This window comes from Drosophila busckii, chromosome 2L, assembly GCF_011750605.1.
Source record: "Drosophila busckii strain San Diego stock center, stock number 13000-0081.31 chromosome 2L, ASM1175060v1, whole genome shotgun sequence".
Taxonomy (NCBI): Eukaryota; Metazoa; Arthropoda; class Insecta; order Diptera; family Drosophilidae; genus Drosophila; species Drosophila busckii.
The window spans coordinates 4,936,474-4,955,426 of record NC_046604.1 but is presented as its reverse complement, the minus strand read 5'-3'; the positions used below and the strand labels follow the sequence as shown (position 1 = coordinate 4,955,426).

General features: G+C 39.0%; 1 protein-coding gene across 1 annotated transcript in view; it reads left to right on the top strand.

The window, feature by feature from the left end:
- Positions 1 to 6,512: 6,512 nt before the first annotated feature.
- LOC108598529 overlaps positions 6,513 to 18,953 on the top strand; it is a 102,936-nt gene continuing 90,495 nt past the window's right edge. The window contains 1 exon segment of the mRNA XM_033294043.1: positions 6,513 to 6,697. The gene's annotated coding sequence lies outside the window, so the exon portion shown is untranslated.

The window sequence follows — 18,953 nt, the reverse complement described above, 5'->3', positions numbered from 1 at the left end:
TGGCTATATGTTCAACATTGCAAGCTAATATGCCATATCTCTATCTAAGGCGTTATTGTTGCTGTTGTAGGCGTGTCTGTAACTTAGCTGGAAAACCCGCTATGTCATGTTGAGCGTCAGTGAATGGTAGCAGGGGTGTCGATAAGGTTAATGATGATGCCTCTATAGACAAGTGTTTGGGCCAGTCACACGGCCAATTTTCACAGCCCGAAAACCAAATAACAACAACAACAAACAATTGCTGCTGTTGGGGCATCCTTTGAGCTAACAAGTTTTCCGGCCAACAAACAAAGGCCAAGCGCTGTGCGTATGTGTGTGTGTGCGTGTTCAACTGACTTCAAAGGAATTTCCATAACCGCTAGCATTCCAAACTGTTGCTGCTGCTGCTGCTGTTGCCAGCTAATGGCCAAAGCCAAACGACAACAACAGCTAACGACAATAACAAAGAAAACTCGTAAATTTTTCTCTCGTTCGCGCTCTTCTTGCGACTCTTTCAATGCCTTTTCCTTTCTGCGGCTGTACGTAACGAAAATGAGCGCAAACTACAATGAAAAGACAACAACAGCAGCAGCAACAATAACAATAACAACAACAAATGTGGCAGGAAAAACACAAACACGACGAACAGGTTTTCAGGGCAGTTCACAAAGATGCGTGCGTGGAAAACTGTGGAAAACATGCAAGCAACGCAGCCGCTGCCGCTGCAATCAGCGAACGGCAACAGCAACAGCAAGAACAACAAACTGAACGGACGTGCATTGGCCGCGCTTGACCCTTGCCGGCCATTTGACACATTTCAGCATAGAGAAAAAGCAAAAAATATATGAAAATGAATAAAGCTATAAAGCAAATAAACTAGTTGCAAATTGAATTTTGCATTCAAGCGGCTTGGCTGTGTGGCTCAAAAGGGAATTTTGGGCCATTTGAGTTACGTGTATCAATTGAATACAAATTTCACATTAAATTCAGTTTAAGCACATAATCAATAGTAAACAATATTAGGCAGAGTAGAGCTTACCACAATACTTTGGTAACAATCAAGGTCCGCAAAAACAATAATATAATATAGCAAAATAACTTATAGTGATTTATTACTAAAATGTTAAAAATTCATTATAAAATTCATAACATTTCGAGCAGAATATGTATTTGTATTATTGATGTCTCAAATAGATTTGAATAGTGAACAAATTATTAAATTATTTATAAAAATTCTCAGAATATTATTACGAAAGCTTGAATTAGATAAAATTAGAATAAAATTAAACGCAACTAAATTTCGATATTAATTTGCTTGAATTAATTTTTGAGCCATGGCTTCTATAGCAAATATGCTCAGAATTTTCCGTAGACTGTAAATTTTGCTATACCAGCTTTTAAAATTTGCTTACCTATAGAATCAAGCCATAGCTCTTCAGCTTTGTTAGCTACTTTCAGGCTTATTTATAGTGTAGCTCGCTAGTCTTATGGCTATAATTCTTTCATTCAATTATCTCATCTGCAATTGCAAATTCCTCACGCGCATGCGTCGCAGCGCATTAGGCTGCTTAGCATGTTTTTGAGCGCCACAAACGGTAGTGTGAATACTTTTGCAAGTGACTGTGTGTGTGTGTGTGTGCTTGAGTACTTGCTGCTATGTAGGTTGGTGTGGCAAGCAACGGTACAACGGCAGCTGCCACTGCCACACACTGCTTGCAACTGGCGGTTGCGTCGTCGTCGTCGTCGCTTTTCGGTTGAGTCCCAGGCAATTTGCAAGCTGCCAAGCGTGAGCTAAACGCATAGAAAGAGTCTGAGAGAGGCTCAGTGGCTCATCATTTGGCCATCTAATGTCTAACTGCATTTTAACTGCCAAGTCAACTTGTTTACGCTGCATGCAGTTGACAGTTGCTGCTGCGTCGGCGTCGGCGTCAGCTGCGAACGCTTTCTAGGTCAGCACGCGCCTAGGCTAAGGCGCTTATGTAATTATCAGCGAAGCTCCAACAACAACAAATCATAAATCATATTACGCATGCGTTTGTGCATTGACTTGGCCAATTATACAACGCAGCGGCCGTTGAAAATTGTTAAACAACGTTAAGTTACATTTTTCTTTTGCTGTGCAGCAAATAAAATATTTATTCAACATTACGTTGCGTTATGTGCACGTCGCCCTGCGTTCAAAATCGCAACAATGTTTGGCCTAACCGAAGCATAAATAAACAAACATACACACACACACACACATTATGGCATAAACATTTACGATGCGTACGTGGCGGCAACGTCACTTTCAACCTAAATACAGAAAGCTCAGCAGACAGACAAAATATAAATAAACTGTAGCATAAATTAAAGTAACTGACTGCAGCAAAATTACCAGCGGCTGAGCTATCTACCAAAACAGATCTTCAAGTGCCAGACAACAACAATAAAAAAACCAAAAAGCGTACTCATAAAACCAAAACGTGACCGGGCACTTGCAATGGCCGTGCTGCTGACTCTGACTGTGGCTCCCTTTGCTACTAAAGATGTCATGAATGTGGCACCAGCAGTAATCGTAACATCAATAAACACAATTTGTTATAAATTTCATGCAATTGAAATGCAGTAAAAGACGATCGTATATGTAGCATATAGATAATGGCATAAAAAAATTAAAAGTAATATAAAAAATTAAATGAGCAATGCAAATGTTAGCTAGAGAATTTATTTAGTAGACAAATTTGTTTGTTTGACAAAATACAATTAAATTTCAATTAATGCGCTAGTCTTTAATCAAGCTCTCTGGCATAACTAACTCTTAGTTGTTGTATTTAAAACAAATCATCAAGTCATAGTTGTAAAATAATAATAAATCTTAAGTCGGTAGTAAAATTATTTTTATGTTACAGCTGCACTAATGATAAATTATTGTTGCATTAAATTTATTTAACTAAGCGTTTACTACTAAAAAAAAATCTAATCCAATAATTACTTTTAATTATGTATATTTGACTAATCCTAAGAAATCAATAAGAGTCCAAGGAGAAAGGTTTTGCCTATAAATGCGTGGGTAGATGTAAAAGTTTTTATAGATCATTATGTAAATTTGTTAAAACAAGTTTTTTCTTAAGAAATTCGCAAATAAAGAAATTTTAAACTAAAAGAACATATAAACCGACAAAATTAATAGCTTATTTTTGGTTATTTGATACTCAATTAGGGGCTTGTTTAATCACTTGGATGATCTAACATAAAAATTTAAATTAAGTACTGATTTTAATCGCTTGTGTTCAAAATATTCGCTGAGCTTTTGTTTTAGTGCGAGAATTGACTTTGGAAGGTGAAAGGCAAATATTTTTTCTTAATTTTAATATTTTAATATATTAAATACTACCAAGACAACAAAACTTCAGAAATGATTTCAATTGAGCTGCCGGTTTATAAAACTTTTAAAATTATGACATTTGAAAGTACCAACTGGTAATATGACCCACTAACTGTTACTTAGATACGCATAATAAATAAATGGCCAGTTCATAATTCTAAATGGCTTTGCCATATCTATAAATCTGCTGTAAGAGATAAATCGCACGCTGGCCAAGTCAATTAGTTTAGCCAACATATAAAAGATTGCCATAACTTTGATCTCGATGCGGCTAATTGCTTAGCATGTCATTTGTTGTAATGCCCGCAGCGTACTTGCCAGATCAAGATAGTTTATGATTTATAGCATAAAACAAATTGCATGAAGCACATATTTAAGTTTTTGACTTTCAACTTGAACTTATTGTGCGTTGCTCCAAATTGAAAGGCATAATTAATTTATTTTCAATATCAGCGCAATTTATCAGTTGACTTGACAAATACAATCAGAAAATACAAATTATTTAGCGACAAAAAACAGAGAGAGAGAGAGGGAGAGAGAGAGAGCGAAGAGCGTAGCACAGTTGAGTCTAAACTGTTATACTGATTTCAAATGCTCGAGAGACATTTCGAACGAAACTAGTTTTCTTTAGAGCGAACGTTAGAGCTGCTGCCAACAGCTGTTGGCCTGGCTAAAACGCTCAGTGCAACGTCTAGTTCAGTCTCAGCCGGCACGTCGCGTTGTGTGCAGCTCGTTCAAGTTGTTGTCTAGTAAAATAAAAAACGGTTAGACACGATCTCTCGCTCTCTCACTCTCTCGCTCTATCGATTACAATAAACCAATAATGCAAATTTACACAGCTGTCTATAAGCTCTATGTGTGTGTGTGTGTGTTTTGTTGTTGTTGTTGGCTTTTGAAAATTAAGAGCAATTTTTATTGCCATTTGTTTAATATCATAAAAAAATAATAATAGACAAACGTTGCGGGCGCGCTTACGTAATATTTGATTTGCAAATTATTTTCGTTAGTGCTTTTTCTATTTGTTGCAAATATTTTTGCAAATGACTGACTGGCGAAATGAGTTAATAGCCGTATCCGTTTTAGATTTTTTTTAGTTATTTTTTGTTTATTTTTGGGCGCAGTTTAATTGCAAATTGCTGTTGCCATCAGCTACGTTTGACTAACTTTTTAGCGCAACACAGGTGCAAAGTGCATACAAAAGACGCGAGCAGCAAACTTTCCTCACTGCAATAATAAAATTAACAACTGCAGCGAACATAACTTACATCATCAGCAACAGCAAACAGCTGGCATACATTTTTGCTTCGAGACTGCATTTAATTAATCAAAAATGAGCTTGAGCTATGCGCTTATGAATGAACTCGCTGCGAGCTATGAATGAACTATAAGTATGTGTGTGAGTGCGTGTGTGTGTGGGCGCAACGCCCTTGGTCTGCAGCTTTTGTCATCCTGTTGGCAACATAAATTATAAGCAGCGCACGTTGGTCGCGGCTGCGTCGTTTAAAAATATGACTTATTAATAAAAACAGACAACAGCCAAGTTGGCTCTACACAACTTAATAAAGCCAACAAAACTGTCGGCGCCAGCAACAGATCGTCGGACGCAGCAAGCACAAGCTACTGGCATTGTTGGCTGCTTGGCTTGGCCTGGCTTGGCTTGTTGATTTTTCATTAAAATGTGTTAAATATATGCCAAGTGTAGAGACGATGAGGCATAACGACGCGTGTGGTGCACTTGTTGCAGCAACACATGTTGCAACTGCTGCTGTCAGTGCGCATATCAATAAAATGGGCTAACATGTCGATCTGACTCGCAACTTTATGCTAATCGCAGAGCTTAGGCATTTACTTTATTTATTTATACGCCACACAGACACTCGACTTATTTCAATTGTTGCTTAGTTAACACTTGAATCAACTGCTCAGTTGCTAATTAAACGCCCTCAGCTCAGTAGCTCAGCATTTCATGCATTTTTAATTATTTTAGTTAACGTTTTCTTATTTTCCTGCTCACGTATGTGGCACACGTTTCGGCTTTATGTTGTTTCATACTTCATTTGCTGCATGAAATAATTGCGGGGCGTATAAATTAATGTGCAGGCAAGGGCGTCGCCCAAAAAGTTAAGGGTAAAAAAAGAATTAGCTGCCTTTTGGCAAGCGGAAGCAAGTTCGTTGCCTCAGTCATTTGTTTTGCACTTCACATAGCGCAACGCTTAAAATATTTCTACATGACTAATGCAATTTTATATGCCCACTCTATGGCAAAGGCGCCTGCTTAGCGAAAGTTTAAGCAAATTGCTTGAGAAACTTTATGAAATAAAATGTTTAAAAAGCGCCCACGCTTATTAATGCATGTGTATTTGTGTGTGTATTTGTGTGTGTATGTGTGTGTGGGTGTTGTGGGCGTGTAATGTGTGTGCCTGACACCAAAACAGTTAAATGTGGAAATACAAGAAATTCAAGTGAATATCAAGCGCAAAAATTACGTCAATCAAAGCGGCAAAGCAACAGCCAGAGCCACAGCAGCCAGCAAATATCAAAGTTATAGCTTTGGCTAGTTTGCTGCAAAGGCGTAGCACATATAGTATAACAAAAAACTAAGAAACAACATACAAATTTATATATTGCCTGGTCCAAACCAAAAATGGACCATGCAGAGCCAACAACAACAACAACAGCAGCAACAATAGCCGCTGCTGCTTTTGCTAACAGCAACAGCAACAGTCGCAACGTGTGGGCAGCAAAGTTGCCTAACAACCAACACCAACACACACATGGACAGCTTTAAGTCTCAAGTCTCCACTGGCAACATCGTCTGCCGAGCTTCGCGATCGAACTCGAATTCGAAACTGAGTTTCAGTTCGTTTTGAGCGCGCGTGCGGTGCGGTTCTCTTTTTTCTCAACACTCTTCCGTTGTGAACATAGCCAGATAGCCAGCCAACGTTAGTTTGACGGCTTGTCAATAGTTAAACAAATTTTATTGAAAATCTGCATCGTTTAATTACAGTGAAAGTTTTGAGTGCACAACAAAATAAATTTTAGAGCTGTGCATAAAATTATAACGCGCCGTCTCCAAAGCCAAAAGCTCAAGTGTTCAAAAAAGAAATATCTTCAAAATACATATTTGCTAAAATATCATAAAGCTAATATACAAGTGTCTGTGTGTAGTGTGTGCGCGCGTGTGTGTGTGTGTGTGCGCGCGCGCCTTAGTGTGTGCGTGTTTGTGAAGCGGCTGTGCAGCTGCCCAAAGCACAAGGCAAAGAAAAGTTTAATATTTGCTGGCGTTGTGTTTTTCGTTAGCAGCTGTTGGCAGTATGTACTGATTTTGACCGAAATTTGATGAAGAAAATGGTGAGATTAATCTATTAAATATGTAAATAGTATAAAATAAAAGTAGTGTTAAAAAAAGAGTTTTAAAAATTTGTTATAAGGCAGCAGTCAAAATTTATTTTACTCCCACAACTAATTCAATCCGCACCATTGCTCAAGAAAATATTTCACAAAATAACTTAAAGCAGCTGAAGCAAATTATTATTTACAAGTGTCACCAATTTAAATTGAATAAATGATTCATTTGTAGCGAAAAATTCCCAAGTACTCCTACAATTATTTTTAGTGAAAATCTCAGCTGCTGTTAAGCTTAAAAACTATTAAATTTACATGACAAACAAACAATTTTTAACAACTACGCTAATGAGGCAGAGTCCCCCACACACAAACGTTTCACTTTCATTTGTGCAAATCCGTCTGGTCAATAGTTATTTGTGAGAGTTGGCAGAAGACGCTTTGTCACTAATGCTGTTGATTTTGCTGACAAATAATTGCTCGCTTGACACACTTTGCATTTGACATAAACAAAAACCAAATAACGAAAAGAAATTCAAAACATTGCCTTAAGGTCAACCCCGACTACCAAATAAAGCAAACCGAAAAATTTATCTTTATTTGCGGCTTGTTTTAATGTGAATATTTTTCTTTTCTGAGCTGCTGCTGATTGCAGCAACGCACAAGTTGGCGAAATTTGTTGTCTAAAGTATCCCACGACTTTGGCAAAGTTTATTGATGAAGCTTTTGTTGTTGTTGTTGCTGTTGTTGGCTCACAGGAAAGTGAAGCTACCAGCGATAGCTACAGCTTTAGCAGCTCATTTGTCAGCTTGGACCTGCCGCTAGTCATTTGTAAAATTCATTGTTCCAAGCAGCTTCGTGCATCTTTTTTTTACGTTTTTTCACAAGTTCGTGGCAAACTGACTGACTGACTTAACTGACGCTGACGCTTTGTTTTGGTTGTACAGCTGTTTAAATTGCTGCGAGAGTAGGTGCAAAACTTTCACTTTATGTATTATTGTTTTGCGTGTTACTCTCCAGCCAAATGAAATTACAATATTAATGACCATAAATTATGAGCCTGACTCAGTTTCTCAGCTTAGCAGACTGCGTGGGTTGTTTGCCACCAAAATTGCTGCAATTAAACTGAACTCCCAAAGAGTCTCAAACGCAACGAAGTAGAGAGCTTCAGACCAAAGTTTGCTTTGCAGCAGCGGCAGCAGCAAAAAATGAGTCAAGGCAAAGATTTTTGTTTCGGATATTTTTAGTGCGCATCGAAGCTTCAGATCTTCAAACTATTTCACAATGCACAAGCATTTAGATTCAGTTCCATGAACAGAGATGCAATTAAAATAATTTTTAAAAGCTTATTTTTATATTTTAAACGTTTCTTGAAATATAAATTTTAAGACATACACAGCAAACCTTTTTTTTTTATATTTAAAAAGATTTTTGAAGCATAAATCAAAAGTCTGAGGCAGCGAACTTGACTAATTTCATTCAATAATATGTCTTAACCAATTTTACAGCTTAAGCCATCAAAAAATCTTCCGATATAGCTAAGGGTGATGATTTTATTAATCATAGCATATTTCTAACGCATTTTATTGTTAATGCAGCCCACGCAACTAAATTTCTAATATAGCATTCCAGTTTTACTTAATGCCAAACCTTATTTAAATCAATCAGTTCTCATAAAAATAACTGTCTGCAGCCAATTGTATTATATTTTAAATTTATGAAAATTGCTAAGCGCAACAAAAAAAAACAAAAGACTTAAGCGACAAACTCGTTTTGCAGTTATACTAAAGCCAAAACTTAATGCATATTGCCGCAAAATCGTTAAACTAAATTGAACTATGCAAACAGCCTTCAAATCTGACTCATACGTTGGACAGCGAGCACATCAACTAGTTCTCTCTCGGCACCCCACACAGTGTGTTGAACCTGCGATGCGGCGGCTGCGTCAAGGCCATCGTCAACGGCATCGCAGCAGCCATCGCCACCGCAAAAAGTCAAAGCAGCAGCAGCAGCAACAAAAGCCGCAAATTCTAATAAATTCTGCAGAAAAATCGAATTGATTTTATTTCGCAAGCTCTTCGAAATTCTCATAAATTTTGCCTTTTCGGCCAAAAAAGTCAAAGTGTGCGCGCCCACAGGCAAAAGCAATGTGCGTCAAAAGACGAGCAGATGAAACCAAAGTTTTCTTGTTCAAGCAGCAGCAGCAGCAGCAGCAGCATCATTAGTCTGACTCAAACTAAGACCCGTAGCTGTTGCTTTTGACTAAATTGGCGTGCAGTGGGCGTCAAGCTGATTGCCAAAGATTTGCTATGAGTGTGTGTTGTGTGTGTGGGCAACATGACACAATCGTTGAGCTTGAAGTGCTCACTGACTTTGCTGACTTGCACTTGTTATGCGTTTTCGTTTTTTATTGCTTTGGTCCAAAAGCCAAAACCTACTTTCACCAGAACTTGGTTTCATTTTCAATGCCTTAAAAGTACAACGCACGTTATGTGATGTGGTTGGTCCCAAAAAAAAACCAAAAAAAAAACATAAATGAAAGAAAGATACGCTGGAGTTTTCAACAAGCTGTCAGGCGCTGCCAACCGCAGACACAACACACACACACACATGGAAGCCCAGCATTTGGCAAAAGAGATCTCTGCAAGAGATCTGAAAAGGCACAACAAAAGCGAAAGTAAAACAACGACCAGTTTATTCGCTTTGGTTGTAGGGCTCGAAATGATGTCATGACTGAAAAGGAATTGCCAAAAATTAGGTTTTTTTTTCTGCACTCGCTTATTTTTTTTTATGCAAAATCATGCAACCAGACGTCGCCGAGTCAAGACCCAGCCCAAGTTCCAGATTTCAGCAACGTCGCCAACACGCCAAAAACAAAAAAAGGCCAAGACTTAAATATATATGTATATATAGGCAGTTTGTTGCCGGCTTTAGACCCTGAGCTTTTGCATATAACTAGGCTGGTAATGGCGTTTATTTAGCCAGCCAGCCAGCCAGCCAGCCAGCCAGTCAGCCAAGTTAAGCCTTTTATTTATGACTCATATTAGCAGCAGCAAGCACAACAACAACAGCAACATGCAATGCAATTTGCAGCAACTGTTAAGCAAAGACAAAATCCAGCTTGGCGCCCAATTAACGGCGTCATTTAACTTTCAAATGCTGCAGCAGCAGCGCAAAAAAGTTAAGCAAACCCGTTAGCTGCTACATGCAACATGCTGGCAAGTTTGCTGCCTAAGTCTTTTGTTTAGCGCCTGTCAGCTGCAATCGGCGCAGCGGCTAATAACTTCATTTAAATTAATCTAGCTAATGTTTGCATGTGTGTGTGTGTGTGTGTGTGTCAGCAATTTAAAATTCAATTACAGCTGCCGATGCGTTTGAAGTGTGTGGCGGCTACTGTTGCATCCTGTCTAGGTCTAGGCCTAGTCATATCCTGTGAATCGTCAGCAAATTGCTAAAACCGCACATGCTAATCAACTGGCAACCGCAATTATTAAATTACATTTACTGCAGACCTTTGGGCGGCCTTTCGCAAGGCTCCATTGCTCAGTTGGTCCAGCAAGTGATACAACAACAGCTCGAGCTGCTGCTGCTGCTGCTGCTAATTGAGGCGAGTGCGCTTTAATGCAGGTTGACAGGCGTTTGCGGTAGTCACAGACTTAGTTCAGCTTTATATATATACACATACATATATATATATATATTTAAATAGCATGCGAAAAGGTGTGTAGTGTGAACTTAACTTGGCTGCTGACAGTTGGCTGACAGTGTGAGCTGTTATGATGATGCACTCTATAATTAAATTGCTAATTTACTGTCGCTCTTTGATGTACACTAATTTCATTGTCAATATAATATCAACAAGCTAAAGGTTTTCAGTACAATCACTTTGAGTGCTAGCAAAAAAATGAATGTTAAATTTATTGTGTTGAGCAGTTAATTATGTTTTGAACAAGAGCAGGTCAGGTTCTATAAATAAGTGATATGCATGATATATTAATAGAAAGGTAATTAAGCGAACTTTATATATGTATATATATATGTACATATGTATAACTAGATTTAAATAATACACAGCTCGATTCAAAATATATTTCAATTCAATATCAAACATCTGATTCTTTATTCTTCTAATGAGAACTAAAATATAATTCTTATGTATTAATATAATTATACAATTTTTATTTATACAGGAGATTATTTATTATCATTTTCTTATTTTATTTAGTGCAAGATAAAATATTAATTATTTTATTACATCACTTCTGGCGTTTTCTCATTCTTCTAATTTACTTTCTTCAGACTTGTTGCTTTTAACTGCTAACGCTTTATTGCAATTCCTGTTATTTTATAATCTATAACTTGCAAATAAATTTAAAGACAAGTTTGTGAGTGCAACAAAATGTTCAAATCCGGCTTTACGCACCAAATAGTTTTATGACTCAACGCTAAACGAAGGTCAACAACTTAGCATTGGCGACACTTTGAACACACACACATGCATATGTGTGAACCACACAATTTGGCCTTAGGTAGTGCGTAGGTTTCACGACTTGGTTTGCTTGATTACAACGTATTGTGGCCAACGCCAATTGGCTGATTACCAATAAGCTCGGCTGAGCTAAGAGCCAAGAAAAAAAAACTTGCTTTGCATTTGAAACGCAGCGCAGCGATTCTAAGCAGCGGCGCAAAGGCGTTGAATAGGGGCGTGGGCTGAGGCTGAGGCTGAGTTGAGGCCTTCAGCTAGCGGCCCACACGAAAATATAAATATATGTGAAAAATAGTTGTGTAATTAAAAGCGCTTACAGACATTTGATTGATATGAACGGCTAATTGAAAAGGCTTGGCTTAGGACAAAAGAACTTAAAAGTTAAAGTTAAGTGCGTGATGGGGCGTGGCTGGGCGCAAGGCTAATGCTGTCTTGTCTAGTTAGTTAGTAGTTGAAATAAAAACATGCAACAAATGATTGAAGCGCGCATGCAGCAAGTTCGCTGCCAGAGTCTTTCGTTTTGGGTAGCCAGTCAGCAAGCTAATTGGTGAGCAAAACAGCGTACAAGCGCTATAATGTGCCGCACAGACAGCCAGACAGACAGACAACAAATAACAACATGTAATGAACGCGCTTACAGCGCAGGATTTTTTTTTATAAGTTCGTTTTTTTTTTTTTGTTTTGCGCAATTCAATTCCAAGCAAGCTGGACATGCACTACAACAAAGGAGGTCTACAACAAAAAAGAAAAAATAAAAATATATATAAAGCGCTGCTTGAGTCTGGGGCCAACTGAAATTTATGCCATTTTAAAGCGAGAAATGAAACACGCCCCAAACTGCATTACAATAAATTATATAGAAATATGAGGCTCAGGCTGCGAGGCTGCCAGGCTGCGTAGCTCCTGCAGTCGCATCCTCATGCTTCAAGTGCAGGCATTATAAAGCAATTAATGCTCCACTTTGTTTATTTTAATAATTCATAAAAATAAAGCAAAGCAGACAAAGTTGAACGCATAATTAGGTTACCTGGGTGGCCGCATGCTCAGTTAAAAAGGCAAATGCTAAAAATAGTTATAAAACCAAAAACATATACACACACACACATACATATACATATAAGTATTTTCATATTAATTATCGCAGCCTGCTGCTAGTACAGCTGCCAAGCTAGCAACTGTTGCTGCTGCTGCTGCTGCTGCTGCTCTCTGGGGATGCAAAAAACTTGCAGCAGCTGTCGCTTTTTAGTTGGCGACAGTAGTTCAGTGCCAGGTCCCTTTGCAGATTTAGCTCGATTGTCTGCCATTGAGTTTTAGCGATAATTAACACCTAGCTACTAAACCAAATTGAATTCGTTGCAGCTGCAGCTCGCGACACAAGCAGCAGCAACAGCAGTACAGCAAAAAAGCAGCAGCCACAGCAAGAGAACAACTTGTTGGCATTTAGCTGCTTGGATTTTTATTTTAATGGTCGATTTTACATTTATTTTATGGCTAGTGGCCTAGCTGGAAACTTAGCTTATTCTTATTGATTTGCATTTTTACAAGCGCTTTTCGTTGTACTTGTTTACATATTTTTTATGTCTGCAGTTTATTTTTATATATTTAAATGCGCGTCTGCTCGTAGTTGCGCCAAGGGCAGTTTAATTTCATTTAAAATCGCTTAATTGCGATCGCAGCGCTTTAAATAAATAAATCAAACAAACAGCGACTTGCAGCAATCAAGCTGCAGCTTAAATTTCCAGCAAGTTCAATACTCCCACTGACAAACGTAGCTTTCAACATGCCAGTCACATAATCATATACATTCGAACCTTTTTTTGCGCATACGCTACTGTGGCTTGGCCCTTTGGCCAACTGCTACCAAACTGTAATGCGTTCAATTCAATCAATGCATCAAAAGCGACGCCCACGCTTCCACAGCGATGATTGGGACTCCAAATTGTTGGTGTTGGGCACAGGCGAATGCGGTTTGGTCTGCACATAAAATTATGCAGAGCACATACCACGCACACACACACACACACATACACAAAGGTAGTTGGGACTATTATACAACAGCAATTGCATAAAACTCTGGCTCTGTCAGCATTTGGTAGGAAGAGCAAAGAGAATGACGTTGTCGATGGCGACGCCGGGTCCGCTCACGTACGCATTGCCAACGGCTCAACTAATGTTAAGTATAAAGTTGTAGTTGTGGTTGTTGTTGTTGTTATTTATTGAAGTGCGCCTTATGTTTGGCTGACGCGCATTTGCAATTTACAACACAGAAAATACAAACAGCAGCAGCATAAGAAGTAGAAGCAGCGACAACAGTTGCTCTCTGCGCACAACAACAATCGCTTACTTCCGCCGGATAAATATGTAAAATTCATATAAATTACAAAGGCAGGCACTCAAGTGCTGCTTCTTCTTCTTCTTCGGCTGCTTCAACTGCATTTAAATGAGCTGCGCCGTTATGCAGTCGCTTAGTCATGATTAGTGCGTGTACAGTTAGCACTGGCGACACTTGCAATTATATTGCAAAGACTTAAGCAACGAACTTACCCAAACTGACTTAGGCAACGAACTTGCCAAGCCGCCTGTCTCCCCACAATTCACAATTGCGCGGCCATTTAAGGCGCACTGCACATGCGCTGCCCATATAAGGACGCCCGGCATGCCGCCCCAGACTCTGTCTGTGTGTCTTTCACTTTGCCCCGAGTGTAGGCGCTACGAGTAGCAGCAAAAAAATGCTGCGAAAAATAGAAAGGTTATTGGCGTGGACTAGAGAAGTTTATACGCTTGCGAAATGTTATACTATATAGCTATATATTTCTTAGAAAATTATTATATTTAGTGCAGTTAGAGCATGCCGTTTAAATAGTAATGATTAACTGTATACGTAACTAATTTATTTTTTGGATTGAACTATTGATTAGAAGACAATAATTTACATGTTTGCTCAATTACTTGATAATTATGTTTACAAATAATTGAAAAAGAATGCGAACTTATTTAGAAAATAATTAAGTATTTTTATGAAAATATTTTTAGTTAATTAAGGTGCCTCCTTTATTAAAAAACGTATTACTTTCCAACAAAATAAATATAAAGCAATCAACAAGTTTTGTGGAAAATAATCGAAGAAATAATTTGCTGATAATTATCAATTATTTGGAAAATACTTAAATAATAATAATGACTAGAGATTGAAAATATTTCGTATGAAGTCTATATGATCAATTTTCCACAATTTTCCTATTTTCCACAAATATTTTATTGATTGGTAATAATAATTTAGAGTCTCTAATTTGAGTAAGAGTATGCATAAAGTCTAATATATATTTATTTAAAATATTTGCTTGCAATTGGAAAGTTGCAAGCGCCAGCTGAACACAGTTCATAGTTCAAGCAGCAACAGTTGTGCAAAATTTATGGCTGATTGGACATTTACTAGGCTGTGCGCAGGTTAAGGACATTGTTGGTCATAAATTGTTGCAGCTTGTGGTGTGTTTTCAATTAAAAACGCTGAGCGGCATAAATAAATGTTGACGTTTATGTTTAGCGTGCTTTACGGCTACGACAAAAGCCAATCATATGTTGCAGTTGCTCGACTGCATGACAAGCTATAAAAAAGAATACTAATTAACACCTACGGCCCAATGTGAAGGGCCGCCAGAGTTGCCAGCACTTTAGTTCGGCTTACACTGGCACTGCGGCTAATTTCTGGGTTAAATATTGAGTGAGGCTACAAAAGAGTTAAGGCAAAGCGAAAAAAAATAAACAACGTCATGCTGCAGCAATGAAAGCGAAAACGCAGACGCTGCAGAGAGTAAGTGAGAGCGAGAGAGAAGCACAACAACAACAACATGCGTCGCCTGCAGTCAACATTCTTTTTAACAAGTTGCCTGCCGCTGGGCCCAAAGCGACTAAAAAAGGCAGCTAAGCAAAAAAAAAAAATAAAAAACAAAAACAAAACATTCAAGTTGAAGTTAAATACGCCCGCCGTGTACACATTTGCTGCTGCCTGCGAGGGGTTGGGGGTGTTGCAATGGAAAATATCAGAAGATCAAAGGCATTTTAACAGCATGCGCTGAACGTCGTCCAATGCAAACAATCAACACGACGACGAGGCCCAAACTAGCCAAAAGGGTTAAGAGCAGGCGGCACTTGGCCTGATCGTTGCCTGTGGCTCTGGTAGACTCTGGGCTTAAGGCACTAAACCTGTGCACTTAGTTGGAGGACACGTACAGGATAAATTAGCAAATATTTGTTTTTCAGTTTTGTTGTTTCTCTGCTTGTTGCTGTTGTTGTTGTTGTTGTTGTTGTTGCTTTCGCAACGCACTGCAGATTTTATTTCTTATTTAAGCAAAAATTGCATTTAAATTGTTGAGCCGATGCGAATGCAGACGCAGACGTTGCTGCTACTTTGTTAAGGTTAAACATTTAACCTTGACATTTCCATTGGCCATTGGCCAGCGCGGTCGAAGTCGCATTCGCAGTCGCACTCACAGTCTAGCTAGAGATTTGTTGAGAAATTAAACGCGTTGATAATGTCTCAATTATGTCAAGCGTTTGTCACAATCTTAGCCGCGCCATCTGCTCCGCTCTGCTCTGCTCTGCTCTGCTCTGCTCTGCGCCTTTGCCACTTGCATTTAAAACTGTAAAGCCAGCCAATTGATTTACAAATTCACAAAGGGGAGCAACAGGTATATAAACAAAACACTCTCAGCACTAAACAAAGGCACTCCCCACCCCAGCAGGCAGACCGAGCAGACAAGACAATATATCAAGACATTGCTACTACAAATAAGTTGACTGCATGTTGGCCCCCAGTTTCAGCTTCAGCTCCCATTGTAATGCAATAAAGAGATTTAGTAGCTTTTGCCTAGACAGCAACAGATCTCAGCTTGGTGATTTCTCAGTCGCCGCACAGCTTCCTTCTGTGTATCCTTGTCTGTCCTTCTGTGCGTGCAATGCACCCTGCGCCCAACTCTTTTGCATGTGTGTGCAGTCGGCATATTAATCTTATCAAAAACTTGTCAACAATCCGCTTTAAGCCTCGCTCGACAACAAATTCGCATTGTTGCTGCTGCTGCTGCAGTGTTTAATGTCTTCATTTCTGCGATTTATAGACGTTAACAAACTTTATAAAAATCTGCATATAGCGTATGGACTAACTAATTTATTGCTGTTCTATATTTTATTTGAAAATGGCCATGGAGTCACCATTAGTGGCTTCCTGCAGACGCTAGCAACTAGTCCAGCTTGGCATGATTAATGGTGTGCAATGTAGGGTATTAGATCCTTGACTGTCGATGCCAAGACTTTGCCTGTGGCCACAGCCAGTTTGTTGCCTAAGTCATTCGTTCTCCAGCTTTTGCCAGAATTTTATGTATTGGTTAATGTTACTCAAATGTTACACACACACAAGAGTAAAAAAATGCTGTTTGTTTGTTGTCCATTTGCATTGCATTGATTTTGTTTTAACACACAAAAATTTCCAAGTATTTATTTAATGTGCAGCGCTCGCTTGTTGGCTGCTGCTGCAATTTACTTCCGTCGAGCATGAAGCTGCATCTTGATATTGGCCAGCAGCCATTGCAGCAATAAAAAAATGCGCTAGACCAAGCGCTCAACTGTGCGTTCTCAGGCTTAAGCACAGGCAAACTGGTAACTGCTGTTGTGGTTGCTCTTGCTATTGCCGCTGGCTATTTCGAAAATCTAACTGTTAACTTGAAAAGTTGAACGTACTTGCAGCATGCAACATGCAACGGCGCGCTGCACCCACGGCAACGCAGCAGCAACAGCAGCAGCAACGAGTTGAAAGCCGTTTTCCCTGTTTGCCAGCTCGAGAGCTTCATCGCTCTTGAAAGTGGTTTTTGCTGTCGAGCTGTGTAGCTTTGCTTTAAATTGTGCGCCCGAGCAGCAACCAATTGGCCATTACCGGCGCTACACGCTCAGCGATCAGCGCTCAGCTCTTGACTCAGCTTAAGTCACATCGAGCTAATGCACACAAGGTTCTCAACTAAATGTCATAGCGGCGGATGCACAGCGAGCGTTTATCATTAATCAATATACATAGCTGGCCAATGCCAATGCGGAAACTCCAAACGGCAGCGGGCAGAGCGTGTACCGCTGCTCATTTCCGCTCAGGCAGATGCTCGCATGTTTTGACATCTGCCCTCACAACAACAATTATTGCAGTTCTTTTGTTGCTGTTGCTGTTGTTGTTGTTGTTGCTGCTCTTGCACTTGTTGCACTGATTTATGAGCTTTTAATGAGCGGCAACTTAACACGAATTGTTAACCACTGCAAGCGGCAAGCAGCGTCGGCTACTTACTGCCAACCGGTCGCTCAGCTGGACGACTGGACGGCTGGTCAGTCAGTCAGCATTGCTGCTGCCAAAGCCCGCACCTTGACATTTTCGTCGTGCGAAATGTCGTCTACGCTGAATGAGCTGAAAGATGCGCGCATGATACGCCAATGGGCGTTGGAATGTAATATGGGCAATGCTCTTTAAATTCACATCTTTACTATGTGTGGGGCACATTAGCTACAAAGATATTTCGATAAAAGTAAGTGCCGAGCGCACTTAAAATGCAACAAACTTGAAGCAGACACATCGTAGGCTGGGAAAATACCAAATGCATTTATTGCTATTTAAATTAACAACTTACAAATTGTTTTATGTTCTTAAGAAGTAAAAGAAAATCAATTGTAACTAAAAGGCTTAAAATGTAATTTTGGAACTGAGGTAAAGGCTTAGAGCATTTAATAAAAAAATTTATTTAAATTAAATAAACAAAATTTCATTATGGAACTTTATTTATATGAAAAATTTGTATGGCTGACTAAATAAATTAAGTTTAATAATCTCTGGGCAATCTCTCTGGCATTAAAGTTTCTTTATAATTCACAATCATAAGTAGCTTTAAATATTTTTTTAAGCAAAAGCGCTGAGATTAATCAAGTGGAGCATTTTTTTTATTACTATAGAACTTTAGGCACAAGCCAAGTAATTAAAATTTGCAGAAAACAAAAAACAAACAATCTTAAGCTAAACTTTCAGCCCAAGCATGTCTTAATAATATTGAAAGTAATTAAAAATTACAAAAACAATGAAATGTTTTTTGCTTTTTGTTATCGAAGTGCAACTGCAATTCGTTCTTAAAGCTTTTGCTGAGCTCGTGTGGCTTTTGTTGTCATTTTGTGTGATTGATTATGCATTTTCATGTGAACTGGTTGGCAAGTTGGCAGCTTGGTTGCTGTTAACAAGCGTCAAGCCGGCATGCGGGCCAAGCAGCAACAATGCTCAAGCCGAAGGGCCCGCAGTTGCGCACAGAGAGAGCAACTGAGAGCGCATTGTCTAATGTCAGTGACCTTCACTATGGGCAGCAATTAGACAAAACTGCGCCACAGTCTTAGCTGGAGCTTAAGCCGCAGGATGAGTTGCTGGAGCGTGGCGCCTCGTCATGGGCCTGGGCTGCAAGATTTATGCGGCAAACTAAAACCAAATAAATAATAATAATAATAAAAAGCGGCAGACAGCCGCTTGACATTGAAGAATGGTAATTAATTGGGGAGCAGCAGCAACAAGAACAGCAGGTGGGCGTGGCTGAGACAATTTATGGCAGACAGCATAAGTATTTTCATAAACTAGGGCGCCTGCCAGTTGGCCAAAGAATCAATCAATCAATCGATCGATAAATAGCAATCACTTGTGCCTTGATCTGTGCTATGCAAATGTTTGCGAAATTGTTTAACAACAAAAAAGCAGCAACTACTGTTAAATGA